A 25,624-nucleotide genomic window follows, 5' to 3' on the forward strand; every position below is an offset into this window, starting at 1 on the left:
TAGGTGCTCATAATGTTCCGGCGGATCAGTGTACATCCATGACGTAACTTAATTGATCTGAGTGTAGTTCCGTCAGCAGGTGATAGTATGTTACAAGAAACACCAAGCTGCAGGCACACAGAGCTGCTAATAAAAAGATCGCAACAGCAGCGTGGCGAGCGCACCCACGGCGTCTCGTTCGACAACAGCCTGTCGCTTCGAGCATTCGTACTCGAGCAAGCCAATCCTGAGCGCGGTGGGCTGGAGCGACTGTGAGACAGCTAGATGCCCTATATGCAGATGTGTGTGCGAGTTAAGAGTGAATTATGGAACAGCTGCCGACATTAAGATACTCCTTACCACTACTGACTCCACATCACGAAGCTACATATGACACGGCGCAGATTTCTTGACTGTTTTTATAAGAAGAATCGCCATGATAAGGGTGAAGAAGATGTTAATCCTTCCACTACACGCACAATGACAATGTTGAAAAATTTTACCTCAGAGTATTTTATGCGAAAAGCCTTACAGCTTTTATAAAATAGAAAATTTTTATCATTCATCACCTTTGTTGTGCATGTTAACACATTTATTTTTCAACATAGTCACCTGACGACGAACACATTTCTCTCAAAGAGAGACCAATTTGTTCGTACCGTGACGGTAGGATGTCTGACATGGTTAACGGAGCCTAAACCTCATCTCTACTAGCACCGCTTCATCACTATGTAAGTAGGCTGTTTATGTTTTCTTATTGGTAACGCCACGTAGCGCTCAATATGAAAAATCACTGGCTGTGCTGTGTGCAGTTTGTGGGTAGTTTGCATTGTTGTCTGCCATAGTAGTGTTGGGCAGCGGCAGCTGGATGTTAACAGCGCGTAGCGTTGCGCAGTTGGAGGTGAGCCGCCAGCAGTGGTGGATGTGGGGAGAGAGATGGCGGAGTTTTGAAATTTGTCATGAACTGCTCTCTCTCTCTACACACGGACACACACACACACACACACACACACACACACACACACACACACACACACACATATATATATATATATATATATATATATATATATGATGACATCAAGGTAAATACATTGTTTGTTCTCTATTAATATCTTTCATTTGCTAACTATCCCTATCAGTAGTTAGTGCCTTCCATAGTTTGAATCTTTTATTTAGCTGGCAGTAGTGGCGCTCGCTGTATTGCAGTAGTGGGAGTAACCAAGATTTTTGTGAGGTAAGTGATTTGTGAAAAGTACAGGTTAATGTTAGTCAGGGCCATTCTCTTGTAGAGATTATTGAAAGTCAGATTGCGTTGCGCTAAAAATATTGTGTGTCAGTTTAAGCACAGTCGTGTAAAATCGTTCAAAGGGGACGTTTCAACTATCATAGAGACGTCCTCAACGATGTCCTTTAAGTTTTGGAAACAGATTGAAATCGGATGGGGAATGCGTGAAGGATGATCGATTACAAAGAGTCCAAGCCTTCGGAATGCTGTAGATGTCGCAACGCTCCTATGTGGTCTGTCATTGTCATGATGAACGAGAGGATACCCCATGTGTGGGCGAGCGTTTTCTGCTATTAGAAACCCGATTACAGCACGCTCTTCCTCAAGCACCGCTGAAGTTAAATTACAGGTTCAAATGGTTCAAATGGCTCTGAGCACTATGGGACTTAACATCTATGGTTATCAGTCCCCTAGAACTTAGAACTACTTGAACCTAACTAACCTAAGGACATCACACAACACCCAGTCATCACGAGGCAGAGAAAATCCCTGACCCCGCCGGGAATCGAACCCGGGAAGCCGGGCGTGGGAAGCGAGAACGCTACCGCACGACCACGAGCTGCGGACGTTAAATTACAGAACACAATGTTACACGCTACAGTTCTCCTCTAGCGGCAGAGGGTAGGAACTTGTGTTAGCGAAGCGGGGAAATCCATCGAGTAATGTACATGACATGGAAATACCTCAAGCTATATTGAGAACGGAATAAAAAATTCATAGGTATTACTTTTAAGCACGCCTTCGTACAAGTGTTCTCTAAATTTCTAATTAGATCTGTACACATTGAAATTTGATGTTATTCTGCGCAACATGGTGGGGAATTCAAATTTCAGCCCCCGCCATACTTTGTGATACACGAAATGTATTCACAGTTGCGAAAGTGGTCTACCATCAGCTGTGTAATGGAATGACGGCACTGAAAATGCCGGCCATTGTGGTCGAGCGGTTCTAGGCGCTTCAGTCTGGAACCGCGCGCCCACTACGGTCGCAGGTTCGAATCCTGCACCGAGCATGGATGTGTGTGATGTCCTTAGGCTAGTTAGGTTTAAGTAGTTCTAAGTTCTAAGGGACTGATGACCTCCGATGTTAAGTCCCATAGTGCTCAAAGCCATTTCAACCTTTTCATTTGCACTGAAAATCTGTCAGGCCGGGTCTAGAAACCGGATTTCACGCTTTTCGTGATCTGTCGCCTTACCATTTGGTTATCCGAGCACATGTCTCGGCAACATCCTAACTTCCGTACGTCGTCAACCATGTGAGTACAACCTGTAGCCGGCCGCGGTGGTCTCGCGGTTCTAGGCGCGCAGTCCGGAACCGTGCGACTGCTACGGTCGCAGGTTCGAATCCTGCCTCGGGCATGGATGTGTGTGATGTCCTTAGGTTAGTTAGGTTTAAGTAGTTCTAAGTTCTAGGGGACTGATGACCACAGCAGTTGAGTCCCATAGTGCTCAGAGCCATTTTGAACAACCTGTACTCGCATATCCGTTGTGTATGTTCCCATAGAGGGGAGACAAAATGGTTCAAATGGCTCTGAGCACTATGGGACTCAACTGCTGTGGTCATTAGTCCCCTAGAACTTAGGACTACTTAAACCTAACTAACCTAAGGACATCACACACATCCATGCCCGAGGCAGGATTCGAACCTGCGACCGTAGCGGTCGCACTGTTCCGGACTGCGCGCCTAGAACCGCGAGACCACCGCGGCCGGCCGAGGGGAGACATTTTACGTGAAAGTCGCTTTCCAAATAACCAATGGCATCGTAATGTGGAATAACACAGGCACTGCAATATCGTATCGTATCGTCTTATCATATTTTGTGATGTCCAGTAACAAGGGGGGGGGGGGGGGGGGGGGGTAGGAGGAAGGGGGGCAAGTTTCAGAAATGCTTTTACAAACTTATGGATTAGGTTCATTACACTAAATCAAGGAAAAAAGTCTGGTACACACGTGCTCTTTGACGTGTATCTTAAAACTTATGAGTGCTCTTTTATCTTCGATACTGTGAAACACATCTCGTCCCCTGAACGGTCATTAATTTCAAGGTTTTTGATTTCCATATTTTGGGTAGTAGGCAGTATGGACTACCACAAGATGGAAACGTCCAGTAACCGTAGGATATAAGATGCATGTCTTAAGAGTTATGAGCACTTGTTCATCAGATGTTTCTCAAAGTATCACTGAAGTTAGGTATCGTCTGCCGTAGTTCCAGTGTTCAGGGCAACATCTTCTACAGAGAGTGGGAGGGATGCAGGACACGTTGTATGTTGTAGCACAAGAGGTCTCCCTGGGGTCATCTTTCTTTTCTTCTTCCACCCGTGCGTTACACGCTGTCCCATTAAGCTCAGGAATGTGTTAGAATGTGTTAAAGCGGGGAATTGCCAAGTGTCCTTTTGTGAATTAAGACTTTGCGAGAGAGGACATATTTCCGTTTGTGAGGAAGTCTTGGTTTCAGGGTATTGTAACCTCCCCACAAAATTTGTTTAAATAGTAATAATAATGAATATGATTCTAATTTTTTTAGTGTAACCTCAGAAAAAAATTGGTTCCCATTTATAGCCTCCCTACAGGAATTCATTCACATTTAACCTCCACACAAAATTTGTTTCCCATTTAATATACCCACAAAATTCTTTTCTCATTTAATGTAAGCTCGAAACAGAAAAATTCCTACACCTCGTAATAAAAAATAAATTCAGTAACCTGGTAAATTTTGGACGACAGCAGTGCTGCGTCATGGCCCTGCAAGATCATTCTGAATAAAAAAAGGAAAAAATCTTACCTCAATAAAGTCGGCAAATATCTGCTCTTGCAATAAATTTTTCCGACACAGCTCTGTGCAATGCTGGCCGCTAGATTTGTCATTTATGAAAGGAAGCAACTGATTTTTCTTTTGCAACAATCGGAATGATCATGGATTGGAGAAATTAGTAAATTCTTTAAATTGGAATGAATGCTTGTTAAAAATTACTTTATATCCCAAAGATTAGTATTAGGACATTTTTTAAAACATTTACATGGGAGTTCAGATACATTACTAGATATGCGCGAGGCTGCGTTTTTACCTTATACAATAATACTTAGGCACCGGCATCGCTGCACCGCGACCGGTCCAGCCAACACGATACACTATTCCAGACCAGAGCAGACTGCAGAGCAGCGCAGACAAGCAACAACTTACTGCTACAGCTACACAGTTCCTACTCAGTCAACACTGCTCTCTGGTCAGCGATTCTCTTATACCTTGCATATCATAGGCAGATAAAATTACATCTGCTCGGGCCTCTTACATAACCCTCCACTCGGAGGGCAAAAATTTGGCAGCGATGGTGAGTCAATTGGACTTGCCATGAGCAACGAATTTTTCTTAATTAACTAAGTTTACTGTCACAGAATATATAAATATATATAAGTGCAGAACATGAAATGAAATATAGAGCACATGCACTGAGTACAGAACATATCAAGCAATGACAAAATGTATACGCAATGAGTACAAATCATATTAACAAATGACATAAAGTGCATACACATTATAGTACAGAACATATCAAGCAATGACAAAATGTATACGCTATGAGTACAAAACATATTAAAAAATGACATAAAGTGCACACGCACTGTATATATTTCTACCATTTTACAAGAACTAGTATACGCAATGAGTATAAAACATGTTAAAAAATGACATAAAGTGCACACTCACTGTATATATTTTTACCATTTTATAAGAACTAGGATAGGAAAGGGAAGGATTGCATCATGGTTGTAGCACAGTAGGTTGCACGTAGCTGCACTGAAAGTCCATAACTCTCTACAGAAGCACAACACCAAGTGAAACAATCTGAAGTTCTATTCCCTGAAGTATTAATCAGTGTAGCCAGGACACTGAAATGTCGTATTAATATTCAATGTTATCATTTTGGTAGTACATTAGGTACACCAAACAGTGGGACCATAATAACATCTCCATTGTTCAAGGTGGTGGACAGCATGATGTGTCAACACCACGCTCTTGCAGAATCCATACTCTTTCACCAACGTAGAATTAGTGCAAAACCCAAGTATAGTGCTCCATGATCATGAGGATGGACAGGACAAACGGATATTGCAGGAATTTCTGGTAATTAGGTAAGAAGGTGAAGGACATTAAGTCGTATGCTAGTCATAATTGAGAATTACACTAGTCTATCAACCGATTTGAGTAATTGGTGGCATTCATTCCCTAGTTACTAAATATTTCTGTACTATGTATGGAGTATTACAGAATATTATTTATAAGTCATCTGATTACAGTGAACATTGGCACTCATTGGCGAGTTACAAACCATTTTTATGAATCAATCAAAAGTGATCATTCAAAGCACTAGTTAATTAATGGCATACCATTTACATAATTAATCTACTTATAGTAATCATTGGCACTCATTGGCCAGTTACAAACCATTTTTATGCATAATTGAGAAGTCATCATTCAAAACAGGAGTTAATGAGTGTAGCATCAAGCTACTGGTATTCATATATAATAGCATGTAAGTGACATGAGACCAATTTAATATATAAGAAACAGTGGAATTCATTGGCCAGTTACTAAACATATAGAAAGTATTGATTATTACAGAACATTTTTCATCATTAAAGTGACATACAACATATTTAAAAATAATTATTGGCCAGTTACAAAGTATTCATATAGTTTTATAAAACATTATTCAGTATTATTCAGAAGTCATCATTCAAAATGAGAGTTAATTATTGGCATAGCATTTATAGAGTATAACAAAAATATTATTTACAGAAATTATTGGCATAGCATTTATACATTGTTACAAAACATCATTCAGTATTACTCTGAACTCATCATTCAAGTGACATAGGACATATTTCAAATGTAACACGCTATAACTATTACTCAAGGTCTGTGGTTAGAAAACATCATTCAGTATTACTCAGAACTCTCTTAAACTGGTAGCATTATTTGGGACTGGTAATACATTTTTTGTGCTAGCAATGCATTGCGTTGTGATCGATAATTAATTGCTGGGGCATAAAAATATTTGCTATTGACTTATTGCCGCAAATAAGGATTAGTAACGTCATTCGTCATGAGTCAGCTGTAGCAAGGTTATGAAACAAGTAGAGTATATGTGATCACATTCATGAATGACGCACACAAATAGGTAAAAAAAATGCAAGTACTAGAACAGGTTTAATAACTAACTGCTTATAGCACATTAATTTCCTGAATAGCTTCTCCTGGAAAAATACAAAATGAATTATTAAGCTGAAAGAAGAAACGCATATTATGCTGAAAAGTAGTGAACTTCGAATTAACAGGTAATGAAACGTGTACTGATTATGTATGTACTCTAGCTGTCCTTTCCAAAACATTCAGTCATTATACCATGCGACATAAGACATACTGTCAAAACGAACTGCAACAAATACTTAAATTACTACATAGCATCTCTTAACTAACAGTAAATATATAAACTTCATCATTATTCACATCTGCAAAGAAAAACTTCATTATTCATATTAGCATATTCTTCATATAACTATTCATCACCATTCATTATCACCTACAAAAAAGACACTTCATTATTCATTATTAATATTACCATTTCCTTCATACAACTATTCATAGTATAGAGTTTCTTATTTCTAGTATACTTCATCACTAAAACTAAGATGTGTAGTTCTGTCTGACAGCCTGCATCAATCGCCTCGTATTCTGAAAGAAAAATAATTAGTTAAGACTGATATCTTACGATGTGTATAGTATATTCTTGTTAATGTTTGTTAATTCTGATCCATTTACTCTTCGTGACGAGGTATTGCATCTTCTTTCGTTCATTCCGAAGGTGAAATTCCCATTTCATAGTAATCCACTGTGATTTGTGTAATTTATTTCTTTTACACGTTATTTCTTTCTGAAAATGATGAATAAGGATTAATATCTTGCATTTAAATCATATACCCATTAAATAAAAACTGGTTTCTAGTGATATAATTAAGCATACAGCATATCATGACAGAAAACGTATTATGTCAAAAACATAGACAGTTTTCAAGTGCAAAAAATGTACACAGAGTATCATAATGTAGTACCAAAAAAAATGTAAAATAGTCACGGTGTTGAGATATCATAAGGCAAAATGTCAAAGTCAACTGGTGTTTGTTATATCTTAAAGATTTCGTAGTGCATACAAACAAAACAGGAAAACAATCATACATACATGAAAAATGGAAAATGTGCACGGTCTGATGTGTAACGACAAGAAAAGCGACCTGCTAACCTTACCTTGCCGGGCACTTGCCAAGAAAAAAAATATAATAATCATCAGTATGTAGTCACATAAATATAATTGCTTAAGTGGTCATAAAATATGTAAGTTTATCTGGAAAAATGTGCACGGTCTGATGTGTAACGACAAGAAAAGCGATCAGCTAACCTTACCTTGCCGGGCACTTGCCAATAAATAATAAAATAATCATCAGTAAGTAGTCACATAAATATAATTGCATCATTGGTCATATAAAAATCAGAAAATGGCATTACAGTGTTATAAATCATAAAGTATGTTCATTCAATAAAGGGTTTAATATTGGAGACATGGTGATTGCCCTTGCTTTTTCTGGTTCTCAAAGTTTCGACGTGTACTACATTGGGGTGAGGAATACTGCGAATTCGATATGGACCTGCGTATAGAAGCTCAAATTTACTACATCCACTCTTTCCTCTGTTGGATAAATAATGTGTGTGTACTAATATCTTCTGTCCAATGTGAAAGTCACGGCGTGTACAGACCTGTTTTTACTGTCTTCTCCGGCGCTCTGCGACACGTTTGATGTTGTTCAGCGCAATGTCAATTATTTCATGGTGTCGTAGTCGACGAGATGTAGTAAAGGATACTAATTCTTTAATTTTGTTATGTGGTTCAACATTTATCATTATAACAGTCAGAGATAGCATAGTAGATTCAGTTGGTATCGAGTTCATTACATCCTAGAATGAGAGTATGTATATGTCCCAATCAATATGTTTTTTATGGCAATATATTCTACAAAGTTTACCAATTTCTTTCATTAGTCGTTCACAAGGGTTCGAAGAAGCATGACACCTGGCTATATAGATCGGAGAAATGTTTCTAGCTCGTAACATACGTGTCCATATAGCAGATCGAAACTGTGGTCCATTGTCGGAAATTACTTTCAATACATGTCCTACATGGGATAGAAGATGTTTCATAAATGCTTTCGAAACAGATTTAGCAGTAGCTTTGCGTAACGGAGTGAAGGTATCAAATTTTGAAGTGAGTTCAACAGCGACAAAGATGTAGCAAAAACCCCTATTAGTTCTGGGAATCGGACTAAAAATGTCTACAGTGGCCATGTGTCTCAATTTAACAGGTACAATGGGATGTAACGGAGGAATATGTGAAGTCGTGTCTGACTTAGCTTTCTGGCAGATTTTACATGACGCTAAAACTCGTCGAATACGTTTCTCCAAATTGGCAAAATAACAGTTCTGTCTCAGTATAAGAAAACATTTTCTGGCTCCGTAATGTGCGTAACTTAAATGAGTATACCAAATTAATTCGTTAACAAGCTCGTCAGGAATGCATAATAACCTATTGTTGCTGTCAGGACGAGAGCGGCGAAATAGAATATTATTGCGTACAGTGTAATGGTTTCTAATGGTAACATTATTCCTATCTTGCCAATGGTGTTTAATTTCTTTCCACACGTTGTCTTTGCTCTGCTATTGTGCTATGTCTCGTAATGACGACGAAATGAAATTTTCAAATGCAACTTGTTGAATGTACATAACGCTGAAATTTGCTTGGCAGAAGTTGGTTGCGATGTCTTGCTGATTGTTGCTGAGAGAACGGGATAGTGCGTCTGCTACAATATTTTGCGTGCCGGGAATTTGAACAATTGTTTAATTAAATTCCTGTAAATAAAGTTTCCATCTGCTTAACCTGTCGTGTGTAAATTTTGCTGAAAGTAAAAACTGTATAGCTCTATGATCTGTGTAAACGGTCGTATGTCTTCCATAAATAAAATGCCGAAATCTCGTAAATGCCCATACAAGACATAATGTTTCAAGTTCTGTGACAGAATAATTGCGTTCAGCAGGTGACAGAATGCGACTCGCAAAGGCGATGTTTTTAATTACTGTAGTACCATCTTCTTAAATTTCCTGAAAAATGTGTACGCCTAAAGCGGTGTTAGAACTGTCGGTGGCAATGGAAAAATTTCTAGTAAGATCTGGATGTGATAAAAGTGGTGCATTCAACAAAGCTTGTTTCAGATTGACAAATTCAGAATGTGCTTGGCTATCCCAGGACCAAATAGTGTTTTTACCTGTCAATTGACATAATCTAGGAGTGTCTAAAGCAGAGTAATGAATAAATTTACGGAAAAAGTTAATTAAAGCCAAAAAGCTGCGTAGTTGTGTCTTCGTCGTAGGAACAGTAATGTCACGTAAAACTTGAAGTTTTTCCGGGTCAGGCGCAATGCCTTCTGCTGAAATTACATGTCCAAGAAATTTTATAGAAGTTTTGCCAAAGTGCGATTTACTGAGATTAACTGTGAGTCCTTGTGCACGAAAAGTTCGTAACAGTTGTTCAAGAATCAGATTGTGTTCAGACCAGTTAGCTTCTGCAATAAGAATGTCGTCTACATACGTTGTGATTCTGTCTTTTAATGCAAAAGTGTGTATCGGATGTCGTCAAAAGTAATAACATTTTCGTGAACAACATTCTGCGTGTCAAAAGTAGTGTTTACGTTGCTGAAAGATGCAACCTGTACTGTATCTGGTCAAATTCTTTCTGACGTGCTGTTATTTTCGGGAGGATACTGTGGCATTTCAACTATTTGTACTGTTCTGTTATTTCGTCCTGACGTATTAGGTTCGGGATGATATCTACTGTCTGGTTCATTCATGATAATATGTTGTTGCAGATGATTTTGCTGCTGAAAAGACCGACTGTTATTAAACGTACGCTGAAAATTGTACTCATTACTTTTACGTCTGTCATGATAGTCATTTCTATACGGTGCATTGCGATATGAGTTGAAATGGTGTGTTTTCTGTACGTACTGATTTCCTTGTTGCTGTGCGTTACTATTTGGTGTGGCCGACGCTACACGTGTAGGCGGCGAAACATTAAAGCTTGGTTGACCTTGCACATTGCATTGTTGGTTAGGTATGATAACCGGTTGGTTTTGTTGCTGTTGTAGGGAAAAGCCTCTATTGTTGCCTAAATGTATCTGCGATTGCTGAAAATTTTGGAACATACTGATGATTAAAATTTTTGTCTGGTATTAAAGTTCTCGTGGTTGCCATTTCTGAAGCGTCTAATGAAAACTGTCACTTTCGGTAAAACTCGTCGTATCAGATTTCTTTACTCATTTCTAATCCTAGATAGATCGATAGTTGAAGAGCTGTTTTAATAGATATAAAGGATAGTAGAAGAGAGGGCCGCAGTGCAGAAAACTAAAGATGAAATAGCACTACTACAGCTCGGGGCCCTGTGCAGGCTACGGCACATATTCATCGAAGTGTAATGAATACCCTGAGGTCATTTACGCGCTGCAATTAAATTTTAGTTTCTGCATTACAGGCAATGCCGGTGAAAATTCAAAAACAAGTTGTTGTATCCAATCCAATTCTAGTTTCTGCATTACAGGCCAAGCTGGTGAAAGTACAAAAGCAAATTTTCGTATCCAGTCCAAAGCGTGACTCTGTGTTCTGTCATCAATAAGTACCTTAAATTTTATCACGGATAGAAAGAGCTTGTAATCAAAATTTTCGTCTCTGTATGTCTTAGCAGGTTTAGGATGGCATAAGAATCTGTTTGTCTGTAACTGTTCGGAATCTAACGCACGTACTATCTGTAAATTACCTAAATTATACTGTCTGTGTGAGTCTGACAAATATTCGCAATGTGGCGTATGCTGTGATGTGTTAAAGGCTGAAACATTTTTCATCTCTGTCACTTCTTGCTGTAAAGTTGACAATTTTCTACGTAATGTATTATTGGACGACTCTATCTCACTGATCGTCTGCTGTAAATTTTGGAATTCAGGTGTTTGATTAAACGAAACTGGTGAAGTATCGTCCGATTTGATGTCATTATTACTTTCGATAACGTCAATACGATTGGCCAATTAATCATATTTTTCAGTCAGTGCTTTTACCTGATCATCGTTTTTAGTATCGCAAGCATTAATTTGTTCTTGTATTTTACGTGTGGTTTTGTTCAACTTTTTAACGTCTGCTTTGATGGCATCGGGATCCTGAATTAGTTCTAATTGTTCAAGTCTGTCGGTCACTGTCTGAAAGTCTACTGTGTGTGTATCTGTTTTTGCTTTAAGATCGGAGATTTCATCATGCAATTCGGTGTTCAACTGTTTGATAGTATTAATTTCGTCTGATACTGTAGCAATATTGTTGTCTACGTATGTTTTTGCTTTCGTGAACAATTTACGCTTATCTTCCTGTCTCTATGCAGTAATTGTTTCCATGACTTGTTGCTTTACTTTATTCTGTTCCTGTATAAATTTACGGTAACGCGTTCCACTGTTTTGTAGGTGGTGATTAAAACGTTCGGAAATTTGGCTGTTCTGTTGGTCAAATTTCGCGTCTACTTTCGCATCCAGTGTACGTGAAAGTTCTGCTGACATTAATTTAAACTCGTCGCGTAACTGTGTTGCGTTTTCAGAGCATTGTTTAGCGACTGCACTAATTTCATCTCTAAGTAATTTCGTTGTAGCTGCTTGCGTATTCCTTAATTCTTGTGCCACAGATCTAATTTCTTCACTACTGTTCCTAGCACAAGCCTTAATTTCCTCACGTAATTGTTCCTTAGTATCATGGCATTGCACGGCAACGGCTGTAATCTGTTCACTAAGCTGTTTGGAATTGTTATCAAGTTTTTCATTACGTTGTTTTTAATTGTTGTCTTGTTTTTCATTCGACTGTTTAGAATTATTGTCTACTTTTTCATTAAGTTGTTGTTAGAGAGTTTCATTATTTTCATAAAGTTGTTTGAAATTTTCATTAAGTTGTAGCAATAATTCCATAACTTGATCCATGCCAATATTACTTACTCTATTATCTGTGCTGTTTGATGGCGTACCTGCAATTGTCACGTTTTGTGTAACCATTTGGTCATTCTCTGATTCTCGAAAAGGTTTGCCAATCGGATGTTCACTGTGGTCACTACCACGGAATCAAATAAATATGACGTATTTTGACTACATTGTTCATCTTCGTGAGAAAAATTTATCTGTTCACAATTCAAATTTTGCAAACCAGGTGTGTCAAACTGGGCAGCGTTTATTCTATCGGAACGTACCGCGTCATCAATTGTTACATTTACTGTGGACATTATTGAATTTGTTTGTTCATCATTAGGATCAATGTCATTACTAGTGGTCGGTAGGCACTGATTATCTGCAATTAGACGATTATCACTATTACACTGAGCGTCGCAAGTATTATCGGTCAAATTATTCGAGTCGGCTATTTCACTCATTGGACATCGCGATGTACTGTTAACAGTTTTTCGCGGCATTTTCCACAAATCAAAATTAAGCACAAAATGAAACAAAGACAAAGCGAAATGGAACAAACACAATTACTACAAAGAGCAATAAATTCCCGATGATCTGTCAAAGAAATAGTGACAAGTTAGTAAATGCGTTACGCCAGATGCAAACTACATTTAAGTAAATAAGAGCAGATATATGAGTACTTCTCAGAGATTCACAAAGAAATACGATCCTGACCGGTTGTCGCCAAGTGTAACCTCCCCACAAAATTTGTTTAAATAATAACAATAATGATATGATTGTAATTTTTTTTGTGTAACCTCAGAATAAAATTGGTTCCCATTTATAACCTCCCTACAGGAATTCATTCACATTTAACCTCCACACAAAATTTGTTTCCCATTTAATGTACCCACAAAATTCTTTTCTCATTTAATGTAAGCTCGAAACAGAAAAATTCCTAATCCTCATAATAAAAAATAAATTCAGTAACCTGGTAAATTTTGGACGAGAGCTGTGCTGCGTCAGGGCACTGTAAGATTATTCTGAATAAAGAAAGGAAAAATTCTTACCTCAATAAAGTCGCCAAATATCTGCTCTTGCAATAAATTTTTCCGACACAGCTCTGTGCAATGCTGGCCGATAGATTTGTCATTTATGAAAGGAAGCAACTGATTTTTCTTTTGCAACAATCGGAATGATCATGGATTGGAGAAATTAGTAAATTCTTTAAACTGAAATGAATGCTTGTTAAAAATTACTTTATATCACAAAGATTAGTATTAGGACAATTTTTAAAACATTTACATGGGAGTTCAGATACATTAGTAGATATGCGCGAGGCTGCTATTTTACCTTATACAATAATACAGAGGCTCCGGCATCGCTGCACCGCGACCGGTCCAGCCAACACGATACACTATTCAGGCCAGAGCAGACTGCAGACCAGCGCAGACAAGCAACAACTTACTGCTACAGCTACACAGTTCCTACTCAGTCAACACTGGTCTCTGGTCAGCGATTCTCTTATTCCTTGCATATCGCAGGCAGATAAAATTACATCTGCTCGGACCTCTTACAGTATCGAGAAAAGGTCCTCCGAGGGTCTATATCCATGTAGCTCCACTAAAGCACTCACTGTGTTCTTGTTTTCCTAAATATCTGGTTTCCAGAGCAAGCAGTTACCCTAACGAGTCATATAATAGCCGTTGCCTCTGCAGTAGATGCTGTCGTGAGAGCTAGATTGTGATCGTTCTCATTGGAGAGAACGACAAAGCAAGTAGCCACCCGCAGATGGCCATTCTTTTATGTCTTGTAGTTAAGAAGACGTTTTTACTTACGATATATATGTTGGTTTCTCAACTGCTGTAGTGTTAATGTTTGATCAACTTGGCAACGGTTTCCACTGGTTAATTCGAGAAGCACTGTTGTGCAAAAATGAAAGAAAAAGTTGTATGGTTGGGAGTCCGAGCCACAGGCCCATTCGCCCAAACGGAAAGTTTCTTCTTCTGCAGGTATAATGACCCACGGAGTGTTAAATTGTATCTACAGGGTGGTCCATTGATTGTGACCGGGCCCACTATCTCACGAAATAAGCGTCAAATGAAAACCTACAATGAACGAAATTTGTCTAGCTTGAAGGGGGAAACCAGATGGCGCTATGGTTGGCCCGCTAGATGGCGCTGCCATAGGTGAAACGGATATCAACTGCGTTTTTTAAAAAATAGGAACCCCCATTTTTTTATTACATATTCGTGTGGTACGTAAAGAAATATGAATGTTTTAGTTGGAACACATTTTTCGGTTTGTGATAGATGGCGCTGTAATAGTAGCAAACATATAAGTACGTGGTATCACGTAACATTCCGCCAGTGCGGACGGTATTTGCTTCGTGATACATTATCCATGTTAAATTAGACCGTTTACCAATTGCGGAAAAGGTCGATATCGTGTTGATGTATGGCTATTGTCATCAAAATGCCCAACGGGCGTGTGCTATGTATGCTGCTCGATATCCTGGACGACATCATCCAAGTGTCCGGACCGCTCGCGGATAGTTACGTTATTTAAGGAAACAGGAAGCGTTCAGCCACATGTGAAACGCGAACCACGGCCTGCAACAAATGATGATGCCCAAGAGGTGTTTTAGCCGCTGTCGCGACTAATCCGCACATCAGTAGCTGACAAATTGCGCAAGAATCTGAAATCTCAAAAACGTCGATGTTGAGAATGCTACATCAACATCAATTGCACCCGTACCATATTTCTATGCACGAGGAATTGAATGGCGACGACTTTGGACGTCGTGTACAGCTCTACCACTGGGCACAAGAGAAATTACGGGACGATGACAGATTTTTTGCACGCGTACTATTTAGTGACGAAGCGTCATTCACCAACAGCGTAACCGGCATAATATTCACTATTGGGCAACGGAAAATCCACGATCGCTGTGACAAGTGGAACATCAGCGACCTTGGTGGGTTAATGTATGGTGAAGCATTATGGGAGGTAGGATAATTGATCCCCATTTTATAGATGGCAATCTAAATGGTGCAATATATGCTGATTTCCTACGTAATGTTCTAACGATGTTACTACATGATGTTTCCCTGCATGACAGAATGGCGATGTACTTCCAACATGATGGATGTCCGACACATAGCGGTTGAAGCGGTATTGGTTCAGAATGGCTCTGAGCACTATGGGCCTTAACATCTGAGGTCAACAGTCCCCTAGATCTTAGAGATACTTAAACCTAACTAACCTAAGGACATCACGCACATCCATGCCCGAGGCAGGATTCGAACCTGCGACCGTAGCGGCCGCGCGGCTCCAGACTGTAGCGCCTAGAACCGCTCGGCCGGCAAGCGGTATTGAACAGCATATTTCATGACAGGTGGATTTTTCGGCGAAGCACCATACCATGGCTTGCACGTGCACCGGATCTGACGTCCCCGGATTTCTTTCTATGGGGAAAGTTGAAGGATATTTGCTATCGTGGTCCACCGACAACGCCTGACAGCATGCGTCAGCGCACTGTCAAAGCATGTGCGAAGATTACGGAAGGCGAACTACTCGCTGTTGAGAGGAATGTCGTTACACGTATTGTCAAATGGATTGAGGTTGTCGGACATCATTTTGAGCATTTGTTGCATTAATGTGGTATTTACAGGTAATCACGCTGTAACAGCATGCGTTCTCAGAAATGATATGTTCACAAAGGTACATGTATCACATTGGAAGAACCGAAATAAAATGTTCAAACGTACCTACGTTCTGTATTTTAATTTAAAAAACCTACCTGTTACCAACTGTTCGTCTAAAATTGTGAGCCATATGTTTGTGACTACTACAGTACCATCTATCACAAAGCGGAAAAAGGGAACCAACTATAAGATTCATTTTTTTACGTGCTACACGAATATGTAATAAAAAATGGAGGTTCCTATTTTAAAAAACGCAGATGATATCCGTTCGACCTATGGCAGCGCCATGTAGCGGGCCACCCATAACGTCATCTGGTTTCCCCCTTCAAGCTAGGTTTTTTCATTTGACGCTTATTGGTGAGATATTTGGCCCCGTCACTATCAATGGACGACCCTGTATATCTGTTGAGTGTAGGTGACTTTGGTAATACACAGTGTGTCACGTTTGCGTGGGTAGATGGTGAGAGATGGATGATGGTCAAACTCTACTCTTCTCAAATATCGTCAAACGGTCGCAAGTCTTAATGTCGCGAGGATGGATGACCACCAACAGTTAAACATGACCTCACTGCTCTTGAGTTTGGCATCTATTGCAGAATATTGTTGCAAAGTCTAATGACCAAGAACATTGTGCCACCACCTTTCCTTCTCTTGTAGCCCAAATACTAGTGGCAAGATTTCTTCGACCATCTGGAAATCAACCGCCTACCTCCGAGTCCAGCACCACAAAATAAGAGTGCGTTCCTGTGCCTAAAATCCATAACAAGTGAACGCGGTCGCGACCTCAGCTAGGGAGGGTGTTATGTGACAAAATTTGTTTACAATTCCATACATAGCAGATTGAAATTATTTTTACCTTCGAGATGCTTTCAATTATAACGTAAGCTTCACTTGGCAAGTCTTACATGTATTTCTTCTTGCAACTACGCCGCTTTACGGTTAGATTGCTCAACTCTGTCAGACGAAAATGACGCGAGAATCTGTGATGCCCGACTGCTAATGCTAGACTGTAAACGCATTTCTCACAACTCGCTGTTAAACAGCTCGGGGGATTGCGTTAAGTAGTGGAAGCCAGTTTCCATCTGTGACAAATTGCAACTGAGAGTGTTCCAATGAATATTTTAACTTAATATTGATTCTCACAGAATTTATCTCTCAGGGCGCGAAATTTGCACTTTTTACAACCATTAAACGTTTTGACAGTGGTTTAGTTTAGAGTAACTGAGTATTGACTATTTGTTATCGTACACGATTTACTTCAGCTTACGCCGTCGGGAAATTATCATGACAGCGGCGAGGGAATAACCCATGGTTCTCCTACGTCTTTGATGAGCGGCCGCACTCGAATGATGTAGTCTGCCCCAAGAGAGCTGTGTGAAGCGGTGTCTCCAGTGTGGCGCGGCGTAAAAAACATTACCAACATTGGCATAATTACGTCTGCCGTCCAGTTCTGTCATACACAAGAAACACATGCACTGTGTGACGTATACATCAAATAGTGAGCCGTAAACATCTGTAGTTCAGGATATAACAAGCTTAATTAAAAACTTATTACTGATTTCTTTTGTTCGCAATGGTTTCATATACTTATACATGTTTCAATCGTTATTGTAACTCCAATAACAAAGAAAAAAACATTCTTGCGTTTCATAAATAAGATACACTTTTAGAAAAAGTCTTATACCTACATATGGTCGTTTTTTTCTTCGTGTTTTGTTTTATTTTAGAGCCTCAAAATTATTCAACGTTGAAATAATTCACTGTCCAATCACTGTGAGAAGTAAAATGGTCCCTTTCTTTAAAAATAACCGTTCATATAATTATAACATTCTTTCTTTATCGAACCATAGCTCTAATATACAGCAGCCAATTCATTTAGAACAACAGATTTCCTTTTATTGCGGAGAAAACAGCAGAAGTTATGAGATGCATTTCCTTTAATTAACTGAAGAGCGTTCCCTTTTCAAGAACCTCAAAATGTTTGTCACACATGGCTATAGAAAGTCTCTTGTTTTTAGGTATTCCATAAATCACACTTCCGCATACATTTTTAGGGTAAATCTCAAAAGATTTCATTTACATTGTACAATATTGGTTGTAAGGTGTCAGGCAACACCTTCCATAAAAACCCTGACATGATAAGCAAATCCAGTAGTATGTCACATAACTCCGAATAAATCGTGACATTAAATTAACCAAAGTAATATGACTAACGAGCGAGCAAATGGAATACCACAGACTAACACAAGAATGCCTAAATGCATGTCATACCTTCCCACCGTCAGACAGACGCAGTTCCGAGGAGAGAAACGAGAACAGAAGCCGAGAGTAGAACCGTGTCAAGCTGGAAGACCCTACGATTAGGGACGGACACCCACGTCGCCAGCTAACCGCTAGGACCACCCCCCAGCCCATGTTAAAAAGCTAGAGCCCTCCAGAAGAACAGTATAGATCTTACGATAACACAAAAAGGGCCACCCCAGCTGCAAGTTTTAGCGTGAGACTTTTTCGCGTCTCTGTTACGTCAGGACCACCCCCCAGCCCATGTTAAAAGATAGAGTCCTCCAGAAGAACAGTATAGATCTTACGATAACACTAAAAGGACCACACCAGCTGCAAGTTTTAGTGTGAGACTTTTCGCGTCTCTGTTACGTTGCAAACTTTAAAAACATTGCCCTACCACGAAAAGTATAACGTTTCTCATTGGATGGACAAAATTTTTGTTGGCTGAGCTTAAGGTTACCATTGAGACCCTGATTGGTCAGATGAAAACACAGCCAGATTTTTTTTAAAACCAAATTCGGTAAATGGTAGTAAGGAGAAGTTAGGGGAGAGTTGCTTCCGAGACGGCGAGGTGAGCGGAGCTGTGCTGCCCGGCGCCCCCTGACGAACACCGACAAGGTAATAAAAAATCTGAAACGCGATGATTTTTCTGTTATATAGTTATTGAGAAGACACATCAGCCACTGTAATTTACGACAAGTTAGATAAGTAATTAAAGATAATTGAGGGTCACTGTAGACCATTTTGATAGTTTTCTCTTTTGTGAATCTTAATTTAAACCTAAATTATAGATGTGATATGGCATAGGCCATACTTCGATCCATTGTAGAACTTGGAAACCCATTCAGGGAAGATTCGTTCACATTTTTGTTGAACGCAGTTGGTTTTTACCATCCTGTATTAAAACATTTCCTTTTATCAATAGTGCAATTTATAAACAATGTTTGGTGAGTAGAATAAAATTTCCAACGGTAAACTTAACTACTTTTGCGACGTTATTTTACCAGCTAACTAAAAGTAGGAAAGCCTTGAACCCCTTCCACTAAATTTAGTTAGTATTAAGATTTATTTATAGGGAGTGCAGTGGAGCTGACGCTGAAATCATTAAGTATTTGGTTATATCATCGCTAGTCTCACTGAACTCTTCTGAACTCTACATGTCATGTGTGGTCTGGCGTCTCCTTACCAGCAACAGGTCGCAGGTTCAAACTAGTAAATTCCCTAAAAAACACCCTCAGAGCGTCGTTGCGCGAAAGTGGTAGGGAGACACGATATAGAACAAACAGACACCACGCAGAATGTTAGAGAATGGCGACCCTGCCAGGATGGTAAAATACCATGATTGAAGGTCGACCACATGCCTAACTAGGTCAGAAAAATATCCTGTTAAAAAAGTTTTCGTAATAAAAAAATTTTTTTAAGGCATACATAGTCGAAAACAGTAGCTGCAGCGATACATAGTAAGAGAGTATTCAAAAAAAGTGAGACATTCTAGCAGAGACAATAGCATAATTAAGTTATTAATTTTAAAAGTTGTTAGTATTAAGTTTTCTCTCAAATGCAAGCGCACAGGTGGCGGATACATCGATGACAAGTTGCTTCTGACCCAACAAGTAAGTGAATTGATTGTCAAGTCGTGTGTGCAAAACGTTTATGAAACGCGTGAGATCGTATGAGCGCATGTTGACTCGAAGTAGGGAGCGTGAATTGCTTTTAAAACAGAAAATAAAGGATTCGGAAAGATTAGCAATGGCAAATCGAGATCTTGACCGAATTGAGGTAGAGATCCAGCATGAAAATGGACAGAGAATAGAGGACAGTACAACAGACGATGCAGTATCGCGATAAATAGGACATATAACGCACCATAACGAGGATAATGTACACTCTTTGACATAAAACTTGACCGGCGGCCGGCCGCTTCAGAGGCTAAGTCCGCGCCGATCGCGACATCGGACAAAAAAACTGGCCAACTCGCTAATTCTCTAAGTCCGGTTATCTGCACAATCTGGCAACACTGTAGACTGCGGCACTTCCTGGAGGAAAACTTGTCCCATGATAGAGAAACTGTTGGCTGATTACGCCTGTGGTCTAGCGGTAGCGTGCGTTGTTTCTGTTCATAATGTCAGTGGATCGAGAGCAGCTGGCATAAAATATTTTTATAGCCTCTTCTGTCTGAATGCTGAAGACGTGAATGTAATGGTAGCGCAGATTCAATCTATTTCGCTTTGTGACACACCGATATCAAAATTTTATCCAGTAACGATTTTGCGGCAGATTTCCTGCAGACTGTCCTCTGGACGCCGTATGCGGCAAAGCTCCGGGATCCATTTGCTGGCTACTGGCAGCGGCCGTGGCGACAGCAGCGGCGCTGCACTCCCCCGTTCTTTATCGAAAGCGCCTGCTACCGCTCATCGCTTTTGATGATTTAAAACGCTTTATTATTAAGTGTTGCTCCACAGAAAATTTCTACAATTTCCATTCACGCTCAAAAGCAACGAAGACAGACGCCCTGATTAGTAGGCGGGTATTATATTACATTAATCGGCAAGAGCTGAGTATGGCCCGAAATTAATTTTATAGACTGGGACGAAATTAAACCACCTCACTACATTCGATGAATTTATAAATGATTCATACCTCGTTTCTTTTCCTTTCAAACTCAATTATTTGTGTAACTTTTGGTCAATGTTTGGATGTTTTCGTCAAGCCAGAGTGAGCGTCTGTGGTGTAAAGTGTATTACAGTTCTTGTTTCATTCCTTATGGTAAGTCTATGCGATAAACTGTGTGAATACCTTGCAATGCATGCTCTGTAGCAGTGCAGGAACACTGCACATTTGGAGTTCCGTGTATGGGTTCATGAAGTATTTATTGTTGATCGGAAGTGATAGTTAAGGTCATCAGATTTAAACCAGAAAAATTTGTCGTTTTGAAGGTTTCAGAGAACGGAAAGGAATTGCTAACGCCGGTGTTAGAAAACGTCTACAGTTAAATGCTATTGCAAAAATTTAGAAGAAGGGAACTATATTAATGAACATGTGCACTTCATAAACAACCTTCTGACATGTTAGACCTATATGACGAACAAAGCTCAAATTTATATCGTTGGCAGTCGGTTTGAATCTTTTCAGGGTCTATTTTACAGTGAAGCACCTTGGAATTTGCAAAGCAGAAATCCATGATATTAACTTAATTTACTAAGTCGAAATCGGACGAAGATTGATGTTTAAAGGCATTCTTCAGATTTCGCATAAGAAATTTTTACTAGCAGTTTGCAACTCCATTAATTAAAATGGAAAATAAAAGGTTGTAGTCAGCGGCTTCTACCGTGATTCGAACTGCTATGTCTTATAGTACAAGCACTGCAACGCACAAGGGAACCTCTTTTTTTTTTTTTTTTTTTTTTTTTTTTTTTTTTTTTTTTGGGTCTCCTTCCTCCCCTTCTTCAACCCATCCTTTACGCTCGCCAAGTGTTGCCTTCTCGGCCCGGCTTCTCCGCCTTTAAGAATGAATGTAACTTGATGATGTGGAAACGCGCTTCTTCTGAACGACGAACGAAGTATGCCCCTTCTGTTGCCTTTGTTGCAACATGGCTTGAATAAAAATAAATGTAATTTCCATTGAGAAGGCAGTCTCATAATTTTTGTGGAAATGTAACTGCATCTGTAAATTTCGTTCTCCGTGCGTGGAAAAAAGGAAAGAAGCAAACTCATTATTCCTGGTAAGTATAATTTCCTTTTTCAGAAGGTAAAGAATTAAAATAGGCTTCTTCTGCTTGATTTTACACTTAATTAACATAAATGTGTCTTCTTGTGAAAAGAAAAAGAAAGAAAGAAAGAAACTAAATAAATGGTGTATACCAGTTTCATCACTGTGTTTCCCCGAAACCAAAGTAATAGATACACATAGGCTTAATTGGTCTATACTGATGATCGTCTCTGACTACTTTCTGTTGGAAATCGTCCTCCTGCTACGTGAAGTACAAACTTTAACCAAAAATCATTCGTCTAATATACGGACTGCTTGGATGTGCAATGTAAATTACGCATTTCTATTGGTTACAGGATTGTTTTAGTTAAAAAGTTTGCGTAATTTTCTTTGTATTTTTTAGTACACATCAACTTGTGGTGCTCAGTTGTAAGGTATACCCAGAAGTCCTCCCTATTGCTTGATTCTTTTGTGAGGACGTAATGCATCGTTTGGCCTTTCAACCAGTTAATTGCATTTCGTTTTGTTTTAGGGTAAGGTATACCGTCAGGGGTTAAAAATTCAGCAGGCGTAACGGCGTAACGGCGTTTGGCGTACTTCTGCTGACGCTCGCTATCTTTTGTCTTATGTAGAGCCATATTTCTTTTACCCTGTCACACAGCAATCTATGCTCTTCGGTATCTGGTATTTTACATAATGGACACAGCGGTGACTCGGCCAATCGAATAGAGTGAAGTTTAGAGTTCGTCGTAATTTTTCTGTTTACAGCAAAGTACCAGGTCGATTTGACATACGTTGGCAAGTTCCGGCAGTGAATATTTTCCCATATTGTTTCCCAGTTATAACAAGGATACTTTTGTTCTACGTCGTTTCTGGGTTTGTCTTTCATCAAGTTATGATAAAGTTCTTTTACTTTCATGATGTCTTTCCCAGGAATCCTTGCCTGTATATAGCTGTATTCTACGAAAAAGTATTTCAAGTGGTATAGTCCGCTGGGTATGTGTTGGACATTTATAGGTGCACTGACGTCAGCAGGAGCTATTTCGTTTAACAAATGTGCAGCAAGGGTACCACTTGGCTCTTTCCATTGTTTGTATGTGGTAGCAAGGTATAAGGCTTGCGCTTTTTTGCTGACATCGGTAAGATTTAACCCACCACATTTCGTAGGGAGCATCAGAATGTCATACTTGACTTTGAAAATACGTCCGCGGCTCACAAAGTGTCCTAGTGCAGATGCGATGCTTTTCAACAAAGTCGCAGGTGGTGGCAGAACTTGTGCTACATAATTAACTTTGGATGTGATGTATACATTTGCCACTGTTACTTTTTGAAGTTCATCGAGTTTCCTAATACTATGTGCTTGTACAGAGGCGCGTATGCTGTTAAGTAATTTTCGATAATTCGCAGCAATAGTGTGCTTGATATTTCTTTTAAAATCTATGCCAAGACATTTCATGGTTACAAGCTCGCGTAACAGATCCCGCGTTTGCGTCCCAATTCCACGGCCGATGTTGAAAATCCCCGACTTTGTTCTATTAAGTTTTGCACCAGATGCCTGTTCATATTTTGTTACTATTCGTAGTGCGCTCTGTACTTCAGCGCCATTCAGGACTAGGAAGCCAACGTCATCAGCGTATGCCTTGCACACGATCTTTTCTCCATGTATTTGTAGTCCTTGTAGATGTTTCATAAGGGAGGCAAGCAGGGGCTCGATGGCGATGGCGAAGAGTGCCATTGACATAGGACACCCTTGCCTAATGGAGCTGGTGACGTCAATCGGACGGCTAATGTGTCCATTGATGACAAATCTAGCTGAGTTGTTTGTTAATGTATTTCTTACTACCTCAATGAATCGAGGTGGGAAGCCCATTGCGCCCATGGTGCGAAGGAGAAAACTATGGTTAACTCTGTCGAAGGCTTTGTCAAAGTCGAGTGAGATGAGTGCACATTTTATTTTGCAGACGTCGGCCGTTGAGATTAGGTCCCTGTAATCACAGAGGGTCTGGAGAATTCTTCTGTCTTTGCCCACACTTGTTTGATAAGGGCCAGTGACGCTGGTCATTGTGCTTTTAAGCCTGCGAGCGAGGATGCGGCCAAAGATTTTGTAATCGCTGTTTAAAAGCGTAATTGGCCTCAGAGCGCTTACAGATTTCGTATTCGTAGTTTTTGGCACTAGCACTACGAGTCCCTCACGAAATTCTTTCGGGATGTCATTCGCAGGGTTTAGCAGTTCGTTGCAGATGAGAGTAAACTTGCCTTTTACGAGGCCACTGAATCTGCGATAGAATTCTGCTGGAATTCCATCTGCCCCTGGAGCCTTATTTTTCGTGCTTCCATATATAGCTTCTTCGACATCTTCTTCAGTCACTTCCGAGATGAGAGTCTGTGCTTCCGCGTGGCATACTTTGCCCTGGAGGTTGATCATTAACTCGTCTTGAAGCTGTTCGTCAACCGGCTGACTAGACATTAAGGATTCAAAATGCTGTACGATTGCCTCTTTAATCTCTCTTTGCGTCGTCAGCTTCCTTCCATCATCAGTTGTTATTTCAGATAATATCTTGCGAGTCGCCCTTTTGCTTTCACGAATGACATGATAAATGGAAGTAACCTCGTGCTGGGCTATGTTCTGGGCACGCGACCTTATTTGGTAGCCTTCCAGTTGTTTACGCCGTAGTGCTAAAATTTTTGCTTTAATTTTGTTAATTCTTTCGTGGTTGTCCACAACTGTTGCATCGCACTTGTACAAATCCCTTAGACACTGAAAGTAAAATTCTATAGTTGATTTGTACCAAAAGTTTTTGTCTTTGGAGTAGTTTATGAAAAACCTCCGTATTTTAGGTTTGGCATGTTTCAGCCACCAGTCAGTGCCAGAGTTGTACGAGCTAAATTTGCTTTCACACTCTCTCCATACCTTGTGAAATGCCTCCTGACAAGCATGGTCTTCCAGATGTGACACATTGAGCTTCCATGTGCCTCTACCTCTAAATGTCCCTTGTTTTATCAGATTGATTGTGCATATGTATGCAGCATGAGCTGAAAAAACGGTAGGCCATACTTCGGACTGCAAAATGAGGTGTTTCAAATTGTGCGTTACATATATCCTGTCGAGACGGCTCGCCGAGTGACTTGTGGCGTGGGTGAAGCCAGGGGCTGCACCGTGCATATGTTCCCATGAGTCTATTAGTCTTAAGGCATTAACTATACGTTCCAGTTCAGTACACTTGTTGAAATTGGGAGTTTGGTCTTTGGCATGCAAAACACAATTAAAATCCCCTCCTAGGATAAGGTGTTCATATCGAGTTCCAAATAGTGGGACAATTTCTTCTTTAAAGAACTCCGTTCTGCGGTGTCTGTTACTGGACCCTGAAGGGGCATACACGTTAATGAGTCGTATTTTGTTTATTGTGGCCGCTATGCCTTTACTGTTTGGTAGTTTTACTACATCTTGAACTACTATGCCCTCCTTTGTGAGCAGAGCCGTGCCCATTTTTCGCTCCATGCCCTGGGTTTGTAATGGCGTTGAAGCCAGGTACGTTACCAAGCTCAATGTCTGTCACTTCTTGTAAAAGTATAATGTCACTGTCAGAAGCA

Source organism: Schistocerca nitens, chromosome 7 (assembly GCF_023898315.1).
Source record: "Schistocerca nitens isolate TAMUIC-IGC-003100 chromosome 7, iqSchNite1.1, whole genome shotgun sequence".
Taxonomy (NCBI): domain Eukaryota; kingdom Metazoa; phylum Arthropoda; class Insecta; order Orthoptera; family Acrididae; genus Schistocerca; species Schistocerca nitens.